This window comes from Melanerpes formicivorus, unplaced genomic scaffold (assembly GCF_026170545.1).
Source record: "Melanerpes formicivorus ecotype bairdi unplaced genomic scaffold, bMelFor1.0.p_v2 SCAF_19, whole genome shotgun sequence".
Taxonomy (NCBI): Eukaryota; Metazoa; Chordata; class Aves; order Piciformes; family Picidae; genus Melanerpes; species Melanerpes formicivorus.
Genome location: NW_027142371.1, coordinates 11,245,960 through 11,258,219, shown reverse-complemented (window position 1 = coordinate 11,258,219; position 12,260 = coordinate 11,245,960). Strand labels below are relative to the sequence as shown.

The 12,260-nt window shown below is 48.0% G+C and overlaps 1 long non-coding RNA gene across 2 annotated transcripts; it reads left to right on the top strand.

Moving 5' to 3' along the window:
- The first annotated feature begins 5,764 nt into the window (after positions 1 to 5,764).
- On the top strand, positions 5,765 to 11,591 carry LOC137447131 (uncharacterized). 2 transcript variants are annotated; one of them, XR_010988799.1, is made up of 3 exons: positions 5,765 to 5,849; positions 6,063 to 6,280; positions 10,747 to 11,591. It is a non-coding gene; the product is annotated as an uncharacterized lncRNA (long non-coding RNA). The 2 variants fall into 2 exon arrangements; XR_010988798.1 differs by having other exon boundaries at positions 6,063 to 6,284.
- Positions 11,592 to 12,260: the final 669 nt, after the last annotated feature.

The window sequence follows — 12,260 nt, the reverse complement described above, 5'->3', positions numbered from 1 at the left end:
AGATCAGCATGAGAGCTGCCCATTTCGGCTCTCTTATGTCACTAACCCCTGCAAAGGGATGGTGGAAGAAACACAGAGATAAACAGCCCCCAGACTGTTGGTAGGAATCAAGTTTGTCTTGAGATGCAGAGCCTTGGGTGCTGATACAGAGGACTCCACCCTGCAGTATCTGGGGGCCATGAGACACCTGGGTGGTATTTCAGGGGACAATGGAGAGCTGAGGACCAGCAACGCAGGTTCAGACTCTCAGGTCCAACCCTTGTGGTCCCCAGCTTCTCTCCCATCTTCACCAGCAACATCACCCAGAAAAGTATTTCTTCCCTACCCCCACAGCAGCTTTTCCAAACGAGGCTGTGCTTCATTTAATAGTGTTTCTAAAAAATGTTTAATCATCTGCTATTTTTTTTTTTCTTTTTCCCTTTTCCCACCCTTTCCTCCTACTTTTTCTGCTGAAGAAAGAGAAATGAGCTGCTGGTTGCGTGGAATCATTTTGCTTTATCCCCAAAACCCCCTTAAAACCTGAGACAAGGCACATGCTGCAGCATCCAGGGGAATACAGGCTTGTCTCTCGCTCGTGCCCAGCTCCCCTGTACTGTCACGCTAGCAGGAAGAAATATGCAGTCACCCTTGCTGCATATTCTGGCAGGGTTGTTGTCAACTTATTATTTTTTGACTCAAAGCCAAAAATGAAGGGCATTTGCATCTTGCAATTTTGCTGTTTGCTTGTCTTGCTTATGTTGCTGGAAATGACCTACAAGGAGTCAACAGCAGGCAGCTAGGACAACACCAGAGTGGAAAAGAGATGAAGCTGGAAAGTTCATAGCTTGCCCTAAAGCATCCCACAATATTTAGCTAAACAGGGAGGAAGCAATTAAAAAGCACATGGATGTTTCATCAATAGATTTATTCCCAGTTTGCAGGGGTTAGTGACACAATGGAGCCCAAATAGGATTGGAATTTCTCCCTGTAAAGAAAAAAGAACCCCCCAAAAAAATCCCCCAAATCAGCAATCACCTACAGTTAAAACAAACCCAGCAACCAGCTGCTAGACCTATACATGGAGACGACTCTCATTAACATCCATGCAGACAGTACAAAGGAAGGAGCCACCTTGTTTGCCTTGCCTTTGTTAATACCCTCCCTTAACAACACCATTTTGCATCTTAAAGTCGGAGGGTGCTTTCCTGGAGGGCAGCAGGATTTACAGGGCTGCGATAACGAAGCTGCACAAATATAATTTACTGTAAGTGGCACCGAATCGTGGAAGAGAGAGGAGGTGAAGATCTTTGCGAGATATTTCCTCTCGCCAGAAAATAAAACCAAACCAAAACCCAAAAAGCCAAACCCACCCCAAAACCACAAAACCGGTCCTAGAGAAGAATACCTTCCTCAAGACAGTTCTGCATAATTGCTCTGTGCATCTGACAGGGCTGGAATATACTTTTTCTTGTAGGTGTCAAAGACTCAGCACTGACAGAAGGAGTGGTGCACTCTGCAGTCTTTGGTGCAATGCCTGGTGCATTACGCTCACGCTGCGAGACATCTCCCTCTGTGCTTAGGAAATGGTTAATTGTCAAAGATAAGAAGAGTTGCCGTACAGCAATCAAATGGAAGCTAATGCACACCTAAGACTGCAGGCAGCAGCTCTCGGAGCTGCTGGCATCTCAGGAGGAGAGGGGGGTGGGGGGGGAAAGAATAAATAAAAGAAATAAAAGACACCTGAATTTTAAATATATGAAGAAAATTCTGCAGCCACACACCTCTCTCTGCTCTGGTGACAATAAAACTTTACACTCAGGTCTCTGTTGGCCCATACTCTTCCAGCCTGAGCACCTACAAAGGAAAGAGGGAAAAAAGCACTGGATTTGCAAGAGGGGGGTCCCGTCTCGCCTGTCTCCTTCGCAGGAATAATCTTATCAAAGTCTCTGGAGTCATTTTCCTGCGTGCAGGCAGAAGGACTTGATGGAGGAGGAGAGCAATAGGGACAGGCAGTTTGCAAATGATGTGGGTTCAGGACGTATCAAGACCCAGCCCTGACTCACTTGCACAATTTGGATGCAATGAGCCACCCGATACAGATGCAGAACACCTATAACTTCATTTACTTCATTGGCTTTAGCTGCTCTGGAGAAAGCAAAAAGCAGAATCTGAAAGTGTTGCAAACACCCAAAGCCCCATTACCAGCAAATTTCTCCTTGAAATGTCTTATTTCAGCAAAGATTTGTTTCCAAGTTGCTATGGTTGTCCCCTCGTGCCACGACCCTCTTGTCAAAGCCAGTGATGTTCTAGTGACCTCTGTCTCAAGGTCACAGTTTGATGAATTTGGCAAATGGGTTTGTTACTCCTTTTCTTTTTTTTCTGTTAAACACACTTTTAGGTGAAACCTCTGGAAGAAAGCCTGACACTGCAGCTGCCTTCTGGGCTTAATCTGAAGAATTTTTCACGTTGGAACCTGATTCAGTCGAAGATGCCCCTGCTCACTACAGGGGGCGTTGAACTAGATGACCTTTAAAGATCCCTTCCAACCCAAACCATTCCATGATTCTATGATTCTATGGCTGCTTTTCTCAGAGTCCTTGCTGGATGGCATCTCACTGGATCGTATTATTTCAAGACAGGTCCATCTTCTGTTCCAGGAACAGCACGGGATGAGAAGCTGCAGAGTAAGACTCTCACACTTAATTATCATCAAGCAAATAAAACAAAAGAGAAATGTTCATGTAGTTATGGAGTACAACATTCAGCTAGCTGCTTGGGCAGATCCCTCTAACTGATGTAAAGGCTCTGTAGGAGACATAAAGTGCTCCTAGTTCCCTTCCTTGGCAAATGACTCTCTGTATCCTCCACTTCGGGATTGTTTATTTCTGAGGTGAGTAATTATCAACTGTGGAGGGAAAACCGCTGCAGTGTGAAGTGTGGAGAAGCTCCGACGAGTGGGAGCGATGCCTTTCGCTGCCTGCATGCACAAATGTACCCTGCCAGCCCCAACTAATGTCACCTGCAGGTAAAGTCATTCTTCTGAAGACAGGAGAACCCCAAAAGGGGATAAAAGTGAGGCACCTTAATGTGTTTCTCTCTTTTAGAGGTAACAGGAGGCTAACGTGTCTGCTTTGCTCAAGGGACTGGGAAAGTCTGATGATGGAGCATCCCAAAGCAGTTTCTCTGCCTCTTGAATGGAGCAGGAAGGCTGAAGCTGGTTTACACTCAGTGTGCACAGCCACAGCCACCCCCAAAAGGGCATCCCACCCCAGGCTGATGACAGCATGGTCACACGTGGGTCATTTTAAAACACAGCATCTGTGAGTGCCCCTTCCAAAAACAGCAAGGCAGAGGAGCAATGTGAGGTGCCTTATCCACTGGCAGTTCTGCACGGGAGAGAAGTCCCTGGGTGGCTCCCTAGGGAAGAGGGACGGGGACCAGCTTTGCAGGCAGCCCCTGGATGCCCACCACTGACTCAGCAACTTCAGGCAGCAGGGAGGGAAAAAAAAAAAAAGTGATTCCAGGAGGTTAAATTGATTGCCAAGAGGTCCTACAAACCTGACAGCCTCTGAGCAGCTCAACTTCATTTCAGTTATTTCAAGGCAATTCCAGGAGGGCAAAGAGGAGAGCAGCACGGGGAGCTACAGCCACCAAGCCTGCTCTTAAAGAGCACACTCGCATTTTCCCACCTCATTTTCTTTTCTGCTGCTTCTCTGAGGGATAAAATTTCATGCAGCTAAAATCCTTTTATTTTTGTGTTTAAATTCCTTGTAATGCATGAGTGGATGCAGAGCAGGGCAGGGGCTGGCCCACAGTCTGAGCAGGAGCATCGCTGGATGGCTGCACTTCAGGAGGCTACGGCAGAGCCCCACACGCGGTCCCACGAGCACCACAATTAACTATTGCTCTGTTGGATACCAAACAAATTACCTGAGTGGCTGCTCTGAGGCACTTGGGCTGTGGAGGAAGCAGATGATGTACTATTTGCCAGATACTTTCATAAGTAGGAGATAAGAGAGGCTGGAGGAGTGCAAATCAATGCCCTTTTAGATCTATGGTGCTTGAGGCATCTGTCAATGCTGGGGAGTAAATATTTACTTTTCAACATAAAGTCCATATAATCACTTTTCTATCAGTCACTTACTGCTTCCAAGTGTTTCTTACTACACTGTTGATATTTGCATTAGCTACTTACATTTGCTATAAGATTCATACAGTTGTCAACTGCAGTTAGACTTCAGCTGCAGATCTCTGGGTCCTGCACCACAGCTGCTGCGACTGCTGATGGCAAATGAAAAGGGAAAGCTGAGATATTTCCCACAGCAAACAGCAGACAGAGATAAAGACGGAGCTACAGCATGAAGGTTATAATAATAGGCTCTCTCGTGCTCATTAAATGAAGAGTCCCATGGGATGCAGGGTGCAGATGTGGGCAAGTGACAGAAAGCTAGACACAGTGAGGAAAACTTCAATTTGGAGAAGGGAAGTGCTATTAAGCCCATTTTATTGATGGAGGAACTGAGGCACAGCAGTAGAAAGCAACCTTGCTCAAGGTCAGATGCAGAATTTTCTCAGGGAATGTGAGGCTGAACACAAGTCTAGAAACTGGGGCCTCGAGGAAAAGCCACAGGATCATTTCTGCTCCTTGCACACTGAAATCTGGTAGGAAAACCCTTCTGCAAATGCATTTGGGTGGATCAAAATAAGAAGCAACATTGTTTGGCCTGAGCAGTACCCAGGGCTCAGTGCTACTCTGGTGTGAATGGGGAGGAGGGAGCCACAGCCACCACTGGTCATGGCTGATGCCTGGGGGTACACTCTGCTTCAGCCACCCTTCCCTACTCAAAGATAACAAATGAACCAAATAAAAAAACTTCAGAAATGCCCCCCAATATCGTGCAAAAAGTCTTGAACAGCAGCAACTGTCTCAACCATCAAAAATGGCCCTCATGTCTTTGCAAGTGGAGGGAAGCCCAAGAGCTGAGGGGGGTAGAGGGGGAGGAACTGGAGCAGTGTGATGGTGTTTGGAATAGAAAGAGGGAACTGCAGGGTCTGATGTTTTTTCAGGACAGAGCATTGCTCTGGCAGAGTGACAGCATTTGTGCCCTGGTGCAAAATCCATAGGATCCCTGTGCCTCAAAGCTTTTCTCTTCATTTTTTTACAGCACAGAGGGGAGATGGAGGTTTGGCCTGAAGGGTGGGTGCTGGTGAGGAAGCTCAGCCTTGCCCCCTGCCACCCTGCTGAGCTCCACACCAAGAGAGCATCACCTGAACAACAAGACAGGGGACCCGGGAGAGGTGAACCCTGCTCATGTTAATGAGCAGGATCAACTCTCAAACTTAGGGGGGAAAAAAGAATCAAAAACTCAGCCAAACAAACTACCATGGTTTATGGCTTAAGGAGGCCCCAACAAGAAGCTTTGCTGGGACATTAATCTCAGCTTGCATCTTTCTTGGCTACACTCCTGTGTTCAAATCGCTATGGGCCAGATTCTGGCAGAATGATTCCTGCTCATCCCCACCTCGCTTTACAAGCACTAATTCAAACTGATGGAGCTCTTCATACAAAAAGCTGCTTCCCAGTGTGGGGGTGGCAGGACGTGGCCAACGGATCAGCGTTTTGTGCCTGCCCGCTGCTTTCCCCCCTTCTCTTCCCTCTCCCCCCCCCCTCCATCCTCCCCGCAGCGAGTGGTCAGCGTTCTCACCGCCCCAGCGTGTTGACATGCCAGAAATATCTCTGCTTCACTGCCTGTGCTCTTGGAAGTATTTTGCTGCTCTCTCACCTCTCCATGAGAGAGACACATTCATCTGTCAGCTTATCGGAGGAATTTCCAACAATCTGTGGCAACGCTACAAGTCTCAATCTTGCTGTAAGTACCTAAAGCCAATTAGCATACAAGATGTTCCCCTCTCACATAGTGCACCAGTGGCCTGAGGGCTTCTTTTTTGCCTTTTTCCTTTTTTTTTTTCCCCTTTTTCTGTACATCATCTTTCTTCTTTCTCTCTCTCTCTCTCTTATTTTCTTTTTTCCTTTCCTGTCTTTTTTTTTTTTCCCCTTTTCTTTTTTTTTTGTTCTTAATCAGGACCAAGAGCAAATGGAAGCACACGGCAGCACCCGCCCAGCACAGAGGGGGCATGAGAGAGAAGCCGTATGGATGGGCATGGAGGATTCGTCTCCCCCTACCCAATTCCTCAGTCGCTGCTGACCCCCCACACAGCCGGTGGCAGAAGGATGTGGGGGCATCAATGCGGGTCTCACTGCCCGGGTCTGGAGGGATGAAGAAGACCAGTGGAGGATGCCGTCAGTCCGTGGCAGGAGGGATGAGGGGGGGTTCCCCCTGTTCGGGGTTTGAGGGATGTGGGAGACCGGGGGATGCCCCGCTACTCAGGACTAGAGGGATGAAGGGGTCGGGGGAATCCCGGTCCCCGGGACTGGAGGGATTAGGAAGATTCGGGTGGGTCCTGCTGTCCGAGGCCGGAGGGATGAGGAGGGGACAGGAGGGTCCCGGTGCCCCGGGCTGGTGGGATACGAGGGGATGTGGGGTGGTCCCGCTGCCCGGGGCCGGAGTGATGTGGGAGGGTCCCGCTGCCAGGGGCCGGAGCTGCTGGAGCTGCGGTTTCCCACGAGTGCCCTCTCCTGGAAAAAGCCTCCTCTCCACATGTTCCCCATCCCCGCCTTACACCGGACAAGGACATCAAACACCCGGGCTCATTAGCGGGGCTGTTTCAGTTTCACCCCCACCTCCGTGTCTTCTGGTCTTTGAGCACAGACTTTGCTTCCAGGAACCCTCTTTTCTCCAGCCACAGCCTCACATTTATTTGAGGCGTAACAAATCCTTTTAGCATGGCAGCTTTCTTCTGCCAATGGGGCCCAAACACTGTTTAGACAGAGCTGGCCTTGTGCTTGTTTAATTTACAGGAGTGTGTGGTGACAGGACAAGGGGCAATGGCTTGAAACTAGAGCAGGGCAGATTTAGATTGGACATTAGGAAGAAGTTCTTTACTATGAGGGTGATTGAACACTGGAACAGGTTGCCCAGAGAAGCTGTGGACACCTCATCCCTGGAAGTGTTTAAGACTGAGGTTTGGAGCAACCTGGTTAAGTGGGAAGTGTCCCTGTCCATGGCAGGGGGGTGAGACCACATAATCTTAATAATTTTGCCCAGGTGGCCAAGCAGGCCAATGGCATCCTGGCCTGCATCAGAAATAGTGTGGCCAACAGGAGCAGGGAAGTCATTCTGCCCTTATAATCAGCACTGGTTAGGCTACACCTTGAGTACTCTGTCCAGTTCTGGGCTCCTCAGTTTAAGAAGGACATTGAGACTCTTGAACGTGGCCAGAGAAAGGCAACAAGGCTGGGGAGAGTCTGGAGCACAAGCCCTGTGAGGAGAGGCTGAGGGAGCTGGGGTTGTTTAGCCTGGAGAAGAGGAGGTTCAGAAGAGACCTTCTTGCTGTCTACAACTATCTGAAGGGAGGTTGTAGCCAGGGTGTTTCTCATCCCCCTGAGGATGTCTCCCATCCTCATCTGAACATGAAGCTCTGACAGCAAGTCCTACCTCCTGGAGTTGGTTTCATATGCACAGGCATTGCTCTAACCTCATATTTATAGAGGCAGATTGGATACACCTCTGCACCTCAGTTTTGGGCCTCTGAGGACAAGAAGGACATTGAAATGCTGGAGCATGTCCAGAGAAGAAGGGCCATGAGGTTGGGGAGAGGTCTTGAACACGAGTCTTATGAGGAGCAGCTGAAGGAACTGGGGTTGTTCAGCTTGGAGAAAAGGAGGCAGAGGGAAGATGTCATTGCTCTCTATACTACCTGAAAATAGGCTATAGGGAGATGGGGACTGGCCTCTTTTCCCAGGTAACAAGTGATAAGACAAGAGGAAATGGCCTCAGGTTGCACCAGGGGAGGTTTAGGTCAGATATTAGGAAAAATTTCTTCATCAAAAGGGTCACCAGGCACTGAAACAGGCTGCCCAAAGGGGTGGTGCTGTCACCATCCCTAGAGGTGTCTAACAGACGTTTGAATGAGGTGCTTAGGGACATGGACAAACAGTTGTGTACAGGGAGATGTTAGGTTCTGCTTGGAGTCAATGATCTTAAGGTCATGTCTTTTCAATCAGGCAATTCTATGATTCTCTTCCCTGCAGGAAGCACTCCCTTCCCACCTGTGTGGCTGGTCAGAGCACTCCAGGCCAATGAATCCTTCCAAAAAGAAAAACCCCAAACCCAAACACTTTTCTTTGAAACTGGGCCACAAGCAGCTTTACCACCATTTCAACAAGAGTTATTCTTACAAGCAATTAAAACACCCAATAAACCAATGCCTGACTGGAAGGCAAAGGTCCTCCCCACCACAAGATGCCAGCAGATGAACCAGTTAAGAGGAACTCAGGCCAATTTATTTCTTGATGGATAATGATGGGAGTTCTCACCAGGGATCTGTAATTTTCTATTGATGAAAAGCTGCCTTTCCTGATTTGCAGGGTTATCTGTCTTTCTCAACTTCAGGGCACTTGCCAAATTTGCAGGCAGCCCAGTGGAAGTGCCGGGTCCCACAAGAGCCATGTATTTTAATACGAAGTAGTTTCCTTTGCCCTGGAACCAGGAGCAGTTCTCCATGCTGACAATCCGTAAAAGACCTAATGACCCATCTGAGGAACATTAACCAGCACCGGTGGCCATTTCAGGCAGAGAGTTTGTTTGTTCTTTTCCCTGCCCTGCTTGGGAGCCTAATTTCTGGAGAGGATCTTTGGGGGCCGAGTTGGGTCTTCAGAGATCTTTTAGCACTGAATAACTAACGAAAATCAGGCTGAAGGGTGGCTTAGCCTTTAAATCTAAAAGCCCGATTTGCAAAGAGCTTTGTTAAGGAGCTACGTGGCGCCGCGGCAGGGCTGGCAGCCTGCAGTGGCCTCTTCCTGCCCAAGAAAGTGGATTTTTCAGGCAAAACCCCATTATTGCCTTCACCAAGAGCCTGCAAAAGTGATTGCTAATCCAAAGGAATTTTTGTCTTCCAACTTAATTGGTTTTGCTTCTAATTTAGTACCATATAAAAGAAAACTATTTACGCCCCGCTGTATTTTCATGATCTATAGTTAACATTTGTGTTTAGCTGGGAATTATGATCTGGCTCCATCCAGTCTCTGAGAAAAGGTTAGAAATATGGAAAGGCAAAAATAATCTTTCGAGGTGAGAGGTTTTTCTATGCTGCTGGAAGTGCAGATGGGATGGGGGCAATCTCCACTACCAGCAACATTGCAGGGCAGGGCTGGATTTGAACACAGAGGTTTGATCCTGGACAGCCAAAATGGTTCCTGGGCACTTATTTCTTCCCAAATAATCTTCTTTTGGGTGCCAAAGGGGTTTGACATCAAAATTATTTCCCATTGGCTGCCAAAAGAAAACAGATTAGGGTGCTGGTAGTCACAGAATCACAGAATTGCAGGGGCTGGAAGGGACCTCAAAAGATCATCCAGTCCAACCCCCCTGCCAGAGCAGGATCACCTACACCAGAATACACAGGAGTGAATCCAGGCATGTTTTGAACATCTCCAGAGAGGGAGACTCCACAACCTCCCTGGGCAGCCTGTTCCAGTGCTCTGTCACCCTCACAGTGAACAAATTTCTCCTCATATTTACATGAAACTTCCTATGCCTCAACTTCCACCATTGCCCCTTGTGCTGTCATTGGGCACCACCCAGCAGAGCCAGGCTCCAGCCTCTTGGGACTCACCTTTTACATATTTATAACCATTGATGAAGTCACCTCTCAGTCTCCTCTAAGGGTAAAGAGCCCTCAACTCCCTCAGTCTCTCCTCCTATGGGAGGTGTTCCATTCCCTTAATCATCCTCGTGGCTCTGCACTGGACTCTCTCAAGCAGCTCACTGTCTTTCTTGAACTGAAGGGCCCAGGACTGGACACAATATTTCAGATGCAGCCTCACCAGTGCAGAGTAGAGGGGGAGAAGAACCTCCTTTGACCTACTGGTCACACCCCTTCTAATCCACCCCAGAATGGCATAGGCCTTCCTGGCCACAAGAGCACATTGCTGGTTCATAGTCCCTGCTGAGAACTGAGAAGATCATCTCATGTAGAGCATGCAGTCTCAAGCTGCACCAGGGGAAGTTTAGGCTCAAGGTGAGGAGAAAGTTCTTCCCAGAGAGAGTTGTTAGCCTTTGGAATGGGATGTCAGGGAGGTGGTGGAGACACCATCCCTGGAGGTGTTCAAGAGGGGATTGGACATGACACTTGGTGCCATGGTTTAGTAGTCATGAGGTCTTGGGTGACAGGTTGGACTTGATGATCTTTGAGGTCTTTTCCAACCTTATTGATTCTGTGATTCTATGATTCTATGTGTGAGCATCATCCCAGAGCTCCAAGCATTTTGCAGCCGGGACCAAGATAAAAGGAGTTTACATCAATCCCCCAACGTCTTCCCTCGCTGCCTCTGAAATGGGCTTAAAATCTGTTTGTTCAGGGGCTTGTGATTTCTCCACCCTTCAGGATTCCTGTTCTGCCTTGTAGATCTTCCCTTTTTTTTTCCACCCTTCCTTTCCCCCCCGCCCCCCCCCCCCCTTTTTTTTTTTTACCCTTGGAGTGCCCTAATTATACAGAGCATTGATTTTACAATGCATCCCTGGATTGATTGTGCTGCCACGCTCCTCCCACAGGAAACAGCTTGCACATGAGCACTTTTTGATCTCTCCAAAGTATTCCCTAAGGTGAATCAATGGCTCTTGCATCTTGTCTCTTGCTTTGGTTTAGGCAAAGCCGAAGCTGTCTCGCCGCTGAAATGAGCTTCAAGAAAAATATCGGAAGGGAGAAAAAGAGAAGGAAAATGATTCACATCTTCCCCTCCCAAAGAGATTGTCTCATGTACAGCAAAATATGCTCTTGTTAACATAATGTTCTCAGCCTGCTCAGCCAATCATGACCCTGCAGAAGGCATGGGAACGTCCCTATCTTTCTCTTTAATAAACTGGCCGAGATAAACGTAATGATATCTTAAGAAACAGAGTGCATAATAAAATATACATCTATATAAAAGCATGAAATGACATGCTAAAATGAGGAGAAAGAGGCAATTTATGTATTTTATGGCTTTGGCATCTGTGGAGCAGAAATCCTGGACGCAGTGCTGTTAACCCAACCAAACTTTTTAAAGCAGAACATCTTTTTCAGTCTAAGGGGAGGGTATCAGCTCCTGCTGCCAGTGATACCCTGTGAAGGGGGTAATGGATTAGACTCAGATTCAGGCTGAAAGTTCTAATCCCTGTGTCTTAATGACTGTACAGGCCACCAGCCCTGCTTCACGAAGGTCCAAGCCTGTGGTGCCACAGAGACCATTTTTTTGCAGCCAGTGAGACCAGATTTAGAAAAAACTCCACCCCTGACCTTGAGGAAATCTTCCCAAATCATGAATGAGTTCAGAGCTAGCTCCAAGACCTTTGCTGGTTATTAAAGTGGTCACTCCTGCTGCCAAAAGCAGGGTTTGGTTTCCTCCTGGGCTAATACAGATGAGGGCACTTCTGCCCATTAGGTTGCTGGGTATTCATTTCTGTTTGTAGAGGGTTCATTGCAGTGTGCTCTGCCGAGATCTCAGCTGATCACAGTGCTCACTTACCAGCCCCAGCATCACCTCTTCAGCTTGTGGTTAGCAATGTGCCAACCCCCAAGGGGCCTGAGCCCAGAGCAGTACCCCAGAGCACTCAGGGATCAGCATGCTGCCTGCCAACCCTTGCCAAAACTGAGCACAAGTTTTGTGCATCCCTTTACTCAGCGGTTTCCAGAGGAAAAGCTGGTGGGACAGAGAAGGGAAGGCTGATCCCTTTTGCTCAGCAGCTCACCAGGACTCAGCCCAGAGTCGGGGGTGGGGGGGGGACACACGCCAAATAACCATTTTTAATTTGAGTCTGCCCAAGGTTACAATGCTCTGTCCTCCCCTCCCTGCCATGCTGCCTCTAAACTCTGCATTGCAGCACGATGTTGGGCTTCTCCATCAGGTTTCAGGAGCACGAACACCCGCCCTTGGAGCACTGCTGTGCAGGTGTGTAGGTGCATGCAGAGCGTCCTGTTAGTTGTAATATATAGAGATATATATATGCATATGAAATATAAAAGCAGGTTATTTCTTAGCTGGCAAGCCAAAGGCTCTGATTGCTGGCTTCTATGAAATATTTAGATCATGCACAAGAGATAACTCATCAGGTATAATGTTGATGTATGATGGGAAGCTAGTCTTTATTATCACAGGTGTAAATTTTCACACCTCTGTTATC